General features: G+C 37.1%; 1 pseudogene; it reads left to right on the forward strand.

Annotated features, from left to right (window-relative positions):
- Positions 1-1,498: 1,498 nt before the first annotated feature.
- On the forward strand, positions 1,499-6,712 carry LOC148918680 (G-type lectin S-receptor-like serine/threonine-protein kinase At2g19130; annotated as a pseudogene).
- Positions 6,713-9,704: the final 2,992 nt, after the last annotated feature.

A 9,704-nucleotide genomic window follows, 5' to 3' on the forward strand; every position in this document is an offset into this window, starting at 1 on the left:
GAATTCCTCACAAAACACCTCATTCCTTACTTAAACACTTTTCTTTCTCATAAACCAAGCCTAATTTCTCTCTTAGTGCTAAACCCATGTTGATTTTGCTCCCATGCCACATGCCACTCATGCCGAAATGAAAAGACTACCTGTAAGCATGCCAAAACTATCTGCAAGTTACCATTATTCTCACAGTTGGTGAAGATAACCAAAATACTTCCTAAGGCTCTACCGCTTTTCGAGGTATTTTGGGGCTTAATTTTCGAACTCAGGCTCAAGGGCAATTTCTTCCATTTTGCCCTTTACGGCAAGGCCCGTAGTAGCTGCTGGAAGAAAAAAGCCCTACAAATAAAAAGTCATTTCAACATAATGTCATTTTTACTAATTATACACAACTCACAGCACTTTTACACAAATAAAGTTTTTCACATTCAAAGGTACACAAGTGCATACTTCTCGCTCAAATACACATAAAGGTAGTACTCTGTATCCAAATACAGAGTTTGAAATCTTAGTTAAAATGCTTATGCCAGAGATTTTTGGTCCAATGTCACGGACGGAACTACCTAGTGGGCTACAAAAGGCTGTAGCCTAGTAGATTTTTAGAAAAGAAAGTATTAAACATATATAGCTCATTGGCTGAGACTATCATCTTGTGGCTTTTGGCAGTTTCTCAGGAAGTATGCAAGTTTGAAGTCCCACATAAAGAAATAAATATACTAGTATCCTAATTGGTCCCACATAATGAAGTATCCTCTATTATAATAGACTATGTCAAAATAAAAAAAATTTACATGTGAAACTTGGCCCTAACAGCAGTCCCAAAAAATATACATGTGACTTTTAACTGCCGGTCAAAGACAACATCCATGTTCGTTTCACTATATCATCCTAAAGAGTGAAATACCCAAATCAACATTTGGTACATGTCACATACTTCTGCATTTAAAAATAAATAAAAATAAAAAACAAATAAAAAGCATTGAGGAAAGCATATATACAAAAGTATATATTGGAATAATTCACCTTGAGTACTAGGTAGACTTGTTTAATTAACACACTAGCCTAAGTTCATTTTATTACTTGGAAATTTAAGGTTGTACTAACAATGTAGATACAAACAAGCAGAACACAATGAATCATTGGCACATCCATAGCCGATATGCTTTGAATTGGTTGTTGCTTGGAGTCTCCTCCTAGCCGGCTTTTCTATCGGTATTGGATTATAGTACCTTCAAACTTAACTCTCCAGTTCATAAATTTTGATATTGGTTTCACCCCTTCACTTGTATTCACTCCAACACCTCTCTCTCTCTCTCTCTCTCTCTCTCTATCCCTTCTGTGAGCTCATTCACTTTTTTTAAAACTGATTTATTTTGTGGCTTTAGAACATATCTTTTCCATCTTGAAAGTTTAAGTGATAAGATTCTTATATTTCTCAAAAGAGGAGTTTTCATGATCATCTAGACAGTCTGGCCTTGTGGTCATTCTCATGGCTGCTGATTGGATGATGAAGTGCTTCATTAAGTTGATCATTTTTGCATGCCAGTGGACTTTGTACGATGCAACAGACACACTGAAACAAGAGGACACTTTCAATTCCACAAGTTCCTTCGTTTCATCATCAGGGAACTTCTCTCTGAATTTTACTGTAAGAACTATCGGTGGCTCAGATTCCAGCTTTCTTTCTATCATGCGCATTAAACGTCATGGAAACATACCATGGATTGCGAACCCAGACTCACCTATTTCATCCTCCTCTTCCCCATTTCTTACCTTGGGACACCAATAACACGTTGAAAATTACTCATAAAGGTGGGGATCCTTTTGCACTTTCCACTGCTCCACAAACTAATGACACTAGTACTAGCGTTGTGGCTACCCTTTTGGCAAAGTTTTGATCATCCACTAGACACATTTTTACCAGGCATGAAATTGGGTGTTGACCTAAATATATTACCAATTTTACTAAACTTAAAAGAAGACTTAAAAGTATAACCAATTCTGCAGTTCCAAAATAAATAAAATAATAATTTGTAAGTCATATCCCTTGCCTGGACTGGAGATAGGTGATGGGTGCCTCATTGTTGAACTGTGCGTGGCTCCTCTATTTTGGACTCCATCTTCTTATAAGAAGTTTCACCAATTAACTAAGACATCCGTTAATTGCTTCTCCCCAATATGCTCATTTCCAGAAGCTACGGAAGTCTTTGTTTCTCCTATAATTGAGATAAGAAATCATAAGCATTGCACATATAGCATCCATTTACCATAGGAATAAAATGCTATCTTCACACTTTCACTAGAGGCCTTTGGTTCTGACGAAGACATAAGAGCAACCAATTGCACCACTAAGAGTATATCAAAAAGCAAAAACTTTCACTATCTAGCATGTACTCAATCATCCCTATATACAAGGGGAGAATGGAGATTATGTGGCTCATAGAATCAAAGCACGATAGGTAAAATGGCGGGTTTTGTTAAGCATATATATAGTGTGATCATCATATTTTGCTAGAATTGAAAGCTAAGTTTATAGAACATCTGTTAGACCAGCCATCCTATATGGGACTGAATGCTGGACAGTTAGAAAACAGACATATTCATAGTTCCTGTCGGTACATATTAGCCAAATGTTACAACCAGCACAGTGATATGCACACCTCTATCTTTGTTTCTCTAACGGCATATTAGCCATTATTAGACACAAATTGTCATGAGATCATATTCAAATATTTGTCACCTTTTGAATCCTTCAAAATTGGAGATGTTTGCTGAATAATCTTTGCTATCCTTCAAAATCGAAGGGTCATTGCCTCAACCTTAAAAGCCAGGTTTTTATAGTGAAAGGGATGTCAATGAACTCGAGGTCAATCCTTCTTCTAAAGCATTTTCAGCTAATGACGTCACAGTCCTTTTACACTAAGGGAGGCTCGATAAATGATATTTCATGTTGGTACGTTAATCTGGTGCTTTTGAAGTCAGTTTGAAAAGTTAAATATAATGACAAGATTCCCAACCCATGCGTTAGGAAATGCACCCTCTAATTTTTATTTTTATTTTTTTCTTTGGAGTTGAGGTGGAGTTCACACAACAGAAACACAGATGCTGATACAAGAAGCTTAAATGAATTAGATTTTTCACTTGAGGTGGTGTAATATTTCAATTTTTTTTTCTGTCCTTTGGTGCGTTGGGTTTGGGTTCCTATGCAACAGGAGGAGGAGCCAAATCTTTCTTCTTTCTTCTTTTTTCTTTTTTCTCTCAGCAAACAAGAGGGCATGATCAAATATCAAAATCTATAACAGAAATCCAATATCCAAAGAATGAAAAGCAGTCCAACCAAGAAGAAACTAGCAAATATTACTGAATCAGCAAAACTTATGAATTTAGCAAATAAAGAACCTGAAGCCAATTTCAAGCAGAAAAAGCTTACTTGGGTAATATGAAGAGCCTACTCAAGGCGCTGAATTTGAATCCATTGTTCTGTAACAATGTCAGCCATCTGAAAGCAAAGAGAAAGAAGCCAATGGCAAAATGAACACCACACTAACAACATCACACACTCATAGCCATAGACCAAAGATGGATTGAGTACATCAGTGCATGACCTTTTGAGCCTGAGAGGCAACCGTTTCGAGTCTATCCTCGGCATCTTGTGCTTTAGACTCTAAAAAATGGGCCTAGGCGGGAGGCTAGGCGGCTAGGCAGGCGGCGAGACGGCTAGGCGGGTGTTAGGCGGCTAGGCAGGTGCTAGGCGGCTGGGCGGGCATCCTAGGTAGGTTGGGTCTTTTTTCGTTGCCAAACCTGGAGGACGAAGCAGCCGAAACCGAGGAAAACAAATCGAAGCTTGAGTTGATAGAGAAGCGAAACTTCGACTGCAACCTCCGTCTAGGTGGGCGCTGGGCGGCTAGGCGGCTGGGGGGGCCTCCTAGGCGGGTTGGGTCTTTTTCTTTGCCGAACCCGGAGGACGAAACGGCCGAAACTGAAGAAAACAAATCGAAGCTTGAGTTGATAGAGAAGCGAAACTTCGACTGCAACCTCCGTCCTCTGCGAGTGCAAGCTTCGTGTTCGTTTCGAATATATTAAAAGACTATAGCCGCTCGGCTATAATCTTAAAATATTCAATTATATTAACATTTATGCTTTTAAAATATTCGAATGTATTTAGAACGTATAGCCGACCGGCTATACGTTTAAAATTTTCTAATATATTTCGCGAGTATAGCCGACCGGCTATACCATTGAAATATACAATTTTGTAATATAATTTTAAGGTTTGGGGCTGAACTACCACTTTAGTCCATTGGACTTAGAGCTATTTCTTCAATTATTTTATTGGTACAAGCGATATTGGGGAATGAGAATTTAAATTCTTTCCAATACCTCTCATTCTAATGATTTCCAGCTATTAGCCCATTTGGCAAGAATAAAAAAAATGAATTTTATTTATAACAAATAACACGGGTTTAACCCATAAATTTAACAACAAAAAATAGGATGTCAATGAACTCGACGTCTATCCTTCTTCTAAAGCATTTTCAGCTAATAAAGTCACAGTCCTTTTACACTAATGGAGGCTCGATAAACGATATTTCATGTTGGTATGTTAATATGGTGCTTTTGAAGTTAGTTTGAAAAGTTAAATATAGTTAAGAAATTCTCAACCCATGCGTTAGCAAATGCACCCCCTAATTTATTTATTTTTCTTTGGAGTTGAGGTGGAGTTCACACAACAGAAACACAGATATAAAAGCTTAAATGAATTAGATTTTTCACTTGAGGTGGTGTAATATATTTTATTTTTTTTTCTGTTCTTTGGTGGGTTGGTTTTGGGTTCCTATGCAACAAGAGGAGGAGACAAATCTTTTTTTTTTTTCTCTCAGCAAACAAGAGGACATGATCAAATGTCAAAATGTATAACAGAAATGCAATATCCAAAGAATGAAAAGCAGTCCAACCAAGAAGAAACTAGCAAATATTACTGAATCAGCAAAACTTATGAATTTAGCAAATAAAGAACCTGAAGCCAGTTTCAAGCAGAAAAACTTACTTGTGTAATATGAAGAGCCTGCCCGAGCCGCTGAATTTGAATCCATTGTTCTGTAACAATGTCAGCCATCTGAAAGCAAAGAGAAAGAAGCCAATGGCAAGATGAACACCACACTAACAACATCAAACACTCATAGCCGTAGACCAAAGATGGATTGAGTACATCAGTGCATGACCTTTTGAGCCTGAGAGGCAACCGTTTCGAGTCTGTCCTCGGCATCTTGTGCTTTAGACTCCAAAATATGAAGGTCGAAGTTGTACTTTCTTGATGCAGCCCACAGAAGCCGTACCTAAAAAGCATTGCAAAGCCCATTTCTCAAATCCAACAAACCCTTTCTGCTACTTTTTCATTGAATTGAAAATTGCAAAAAATAAATTGAAAAATATGTGAACCTCTTCTTCTAGAGCATTAAGCCTCTCATAAGTAGCCAATGAGTCTCTCTGTGACATACAAATGCAACCAAATATTATATATTTGCTTTCAATTTAGCATATACTTGGAAGCTGAAGATTTTAAGCTGAAACGGGAAACAAACCTTAAGAGTGAACAAAATAGACTGCAAATGATGTATCTGGGTTTAACAGAAGTATGGAACTCAAGGAATGTGAGATGTTGTGCATGAAGAACTGCTCCTGCACAGCTTGTGCAAACTTGGATACCAGGGATGGAGGGAGTGGGTGCCTGCTGTGGTTTAGTGAGCTGATTGATGTAAGAAATTTCACTGAAAATGGGCAAGATATTTATTTTAGAATGGCAGCATCAGAACTAGGTATCAGAGTCATTTTTAATCTCAAAAGTCAGTGTGTTAATGCAAATTTTAAAGAAAACTAGAGAAAAAAGAAACATCTTTGGATATGGAACAGTCAATTGGGAGTTATCCATCTCTTCATGATCATGTACAAAAAGTAAAGTCAAAACATATCAAACCCAAAGTTCGTTACTCTATAATTTTGGATTTGGACACAATTATCAAACTCTACTTTCAAAATTCGTCTGTTAAGATCAATGGATGATAGACATTACAGATTTTTTTTTCTTTCTTTATCAATATCTAACTTCTCACTCTTTTTGCTTTCAAATATATTTCCTGCCTAGATCATGAAGACTATACAACAATCAGTGCTAAACCTGCTAAACCCAATTTCCGCCCCGGGGGCTTAGACCACTTGGGTTATATAACAGATCCTAAATACATTTATGGTATCCAATTGGAATACGGAATATCATAATAATGGTAGAAATTGACTTAGTCTCATTGAATGTGGAGAACGTAAGAATCATAGTAGGCAGTATTGTGTCATCTCCTGGGCTCCTCCTGGGTGTAGCTCTGTTTTTTCTAATGAAATTAGGTGTGAACCATAGAAAGGCCACATTTGGTCTATTTCATCATGGTCAACTCACTCCAACCCAGAGCCAGGGCTTTTCACCCTTGATTGGGACCGCAATGGACAACAATTGAATATCAAGAAAAGTGGGGTGGTTTATTGGACAAGCGGAATCTTTACAACAATTAAGGGAAGATTTGATTTGATTTTGCCTGACGAACCCAAGGTGAGGTATAATTTCAGCATTGTCTCGAATGAGAATGAAGACTACCTCATTTACACCGCTGCAGATGATCAAATTAAGGACGAAACAGAGGCTGATACAAGAACAAATATAAAAGCTTAAATGAATTAGATTTTTCACTTGAGGTGGTGTAATATTTCAAAAAAAAAAATTTCTGTTCTTTGGTGGGTTGGTTTGGGTTCCTATGCAACAGGAGGAGGAGACAAGAGGGCATAATCAAATGTCAAAATCTATAACAGAAATGCAATATCCAAAGAATGAAAAGCAGTCCAACCAAGAAGAAACTAGCAAATATTAGTGAATAAGCAAAATTTATTAATTTAGCAAATAAAGAACCTGAAGCCAATTTCAAGCAGAAAAAACTTACTTGAGTAATGTGAAGAGCCTGCCCAAGTCGCTGAATTTGAATCCATTGTTCTGTAACAATGTCAGCCATCTGAAAGCAATGAGAAAGAAACCAATGGAAAAATGAACACCACACTAACAACATCACACACTCATAGCCATAGATCAAAGATGGATTGAGTACATCAGTGCATGACCTTTTGAGCCTGAGAGGCAGCCGTTTCGAGTCTATCCTCGGCATCTTGTGCTTTAGACTGTCAAACATGAAGATCGAAGTTGTACTTTCTTGATGCTTGAAAGCTGAAGATTTTAAGCTGAAACGGGAAACAAACCTTAAGAGTGAACAAAACAGACTGCAAATGATGTATATGGGTTTAACAGAAGTATGGAACTCAAGGAATGTGAAATGTTGTGCATGAAGAACTGCTCCTGCACAGCTTTTGCAAACTTGGATACCAGGGATGGAGGAAGTGGGCGCCTGCTGTGGTTTAGTGAGCTGATTGATGTAAGAAATTTCACTGAAAATGGGCAAGATATTTATTTTAGAATGGCAGCATCAGAACTAGGTATCGAGTCATTTTTAATCTCAAAAGTCAGTGTGTTAATGCAAATTTTAAAGAAAACAAGAGAAAAAAGAAACGTCTTTGGATATGGAACAGTCAATTGGGAGTTATCCATCTCTTCATGATCATGTACAAAAAGTAAAGTCAAAACATATCAAACCCAAAGGTTGTTACTCTATAATTTTGGATTTGGACACAATTATCAAACTCTACTTTCAAAATTCGTCTGTTAAGATCAATGGATGATAGACATTACAGATTTTTTTTTCTTTCTTTATCAATATCTAACTTCTCACTCTTTTTGCTTTCAAATATATTTCCTGCCTAGATCATGAAGACTATACAACAATCAGTGCTAAACCTGCTAAACCCAATTTCCGCCTTGGGGGCTTAGACCACTTGGGTTATATTTTATAGTCTCATTGAATGTGGAGAAAGTAAGAATCATAGTAGGCAGTATTGTGTCATCTCCTGGGCTCCTCCTGGGTGTAGCTCTGTTTTTTCTAATGTTTGGAAGAAGAAGCACCAGATAGATGGTAAGTTGTTTTCTAGTCTTCTTTGGAAAATAGAGAGCAACTTGGTTATTTGAAAATTTAACTACAGGCCTATCGCAATATAGATGACATGATGTTAGAATTGAAAAATAATAAGAAATGTGTGTCAAATTATAGGATAGCACCTCCCAATTGGAGATTCTCTTATTGGTACTTCTCTTGGGCCTTTGCCTATTAAAGTCAAATGTGGGGTTCATCTCTTCTACTCTTTTTCCCCCCATTTGGCAACTCACTTAAGTATTAACTTGAGGGGGGACAAAAAAACTGAAAGAGTGAAAAAGATAGGAAGAATTAAAACAAGTATACAATTCAGAAAATTGCAGCTTCCTTTGAGTTGATTTGGTATTTGATTCTGGAAGACTAACCAAGTGAGTGGATGACCACAAATGATTTAGATTTTTCTACTAGAGGAACGCCCCTAATAGTCAATTGTCAGGCAAGGCACCATCATTCTTGAACTAAATTTGAAGTAAGCCCACTTTTGATTGAAGAGAATTTTCTCCATTTCACACTGGAGGGTTTTGACATGCACACCTCTATCTCTGTTTCTCTAATGGCATATTAGCCATTATTAGACACAAATTGTTATGAGTCAGATTCAAATATTTGTCACCTTTTGAATCCTTCAAAATTGGAGATGTTTGCTGAATAATCTTTGCTATCCTTCAAAATCGAAGGGTCATTGCCTCAACCTTAAAAGCCAGGTTTTTATAGTGAAAGGGATGTCAATGAACTCGAGGTCAATCCATCTTCTAAAGCATTTTCAGCTAATGAAGTCACAGTCCTTTTACACTAAGGGAGGCTCGATAAACGATATTCCAATATGAAAAGAGTTTCTATTGAAAAAAATTAGTTTATAGAAACTCTTTTCATTGGCATAACTTTGATTTTTTGGCTAGGATCTTTTCCTTCTTTTAATCAATAAGAGAAGGAAATTTTGATTTAAGTCTTCTTTTCAAATTAGAAATAAAAAATATTGTTAGTGCAAGGTTAACTGAATTTTTTTTTTTTTTTCCAAAGTTAAAAGGAAGATGAGGTTTTCTCACATACTGTCTAAGTGTCATGGATGTTAGAACTTGAGATCACTGATTTACAAATCAAGATCTTTTTCACTAGATTATAACTCGTTGGCCAGGTTAACTAATTGGCTAGCAGGTTGGTGCCCTTTTAACCCCCTCTATCACTTAAACCGCAAGAAACGCGCATGTCTAAACAGAGAAAAGCTTCAAGAGTCAACCAAAGAAAAGAAGAAAACTAGATCGAGTTTGTTTTTATGAAAAACAAAACAAAAGCCCCATGTCTTTGAAGTGTGATTTGCCCATACATTTACATTCTACGAAGCATGGTGTCCAAATTATTTTGGTAAACGAAGCAACGACCGCACGAGACGTGGGCCGGGGGTGCTTCTCGAGACCGGAACTTCCTATTTAGCTTCAAAAGCTTGGAGTTGAGGTGGAGTTCACACAACAGAAACACAGATGCTGATACAAGAACAAATATAAAAGCTTAAATGAATTAGATTTTTCACTTGAGGTGGTGTAATATTTCAATTTTTTTTTTTCTGTCCTTTGGTGCGTTGGGTTTGGGTTCCTATGCAACAGGAGGAGGAGCCAAATCTTTCTTCTTTCTTTT

The sequence above is a fragment of the Prunus mume genome, linkage group LG3 (assembly GCF_029339155.1).
Source record: "Prunus mume cultivar Tortuosa linkage group LG3, ASM2933915v1, whole genome shotgun sequence".
Taxonomy (NCBI): Eukaryota; Viridiplantae; Streptophyta; class Magnoliopsida; order Rosales; family Rosaceae; genus Prunus; species Prunus mume.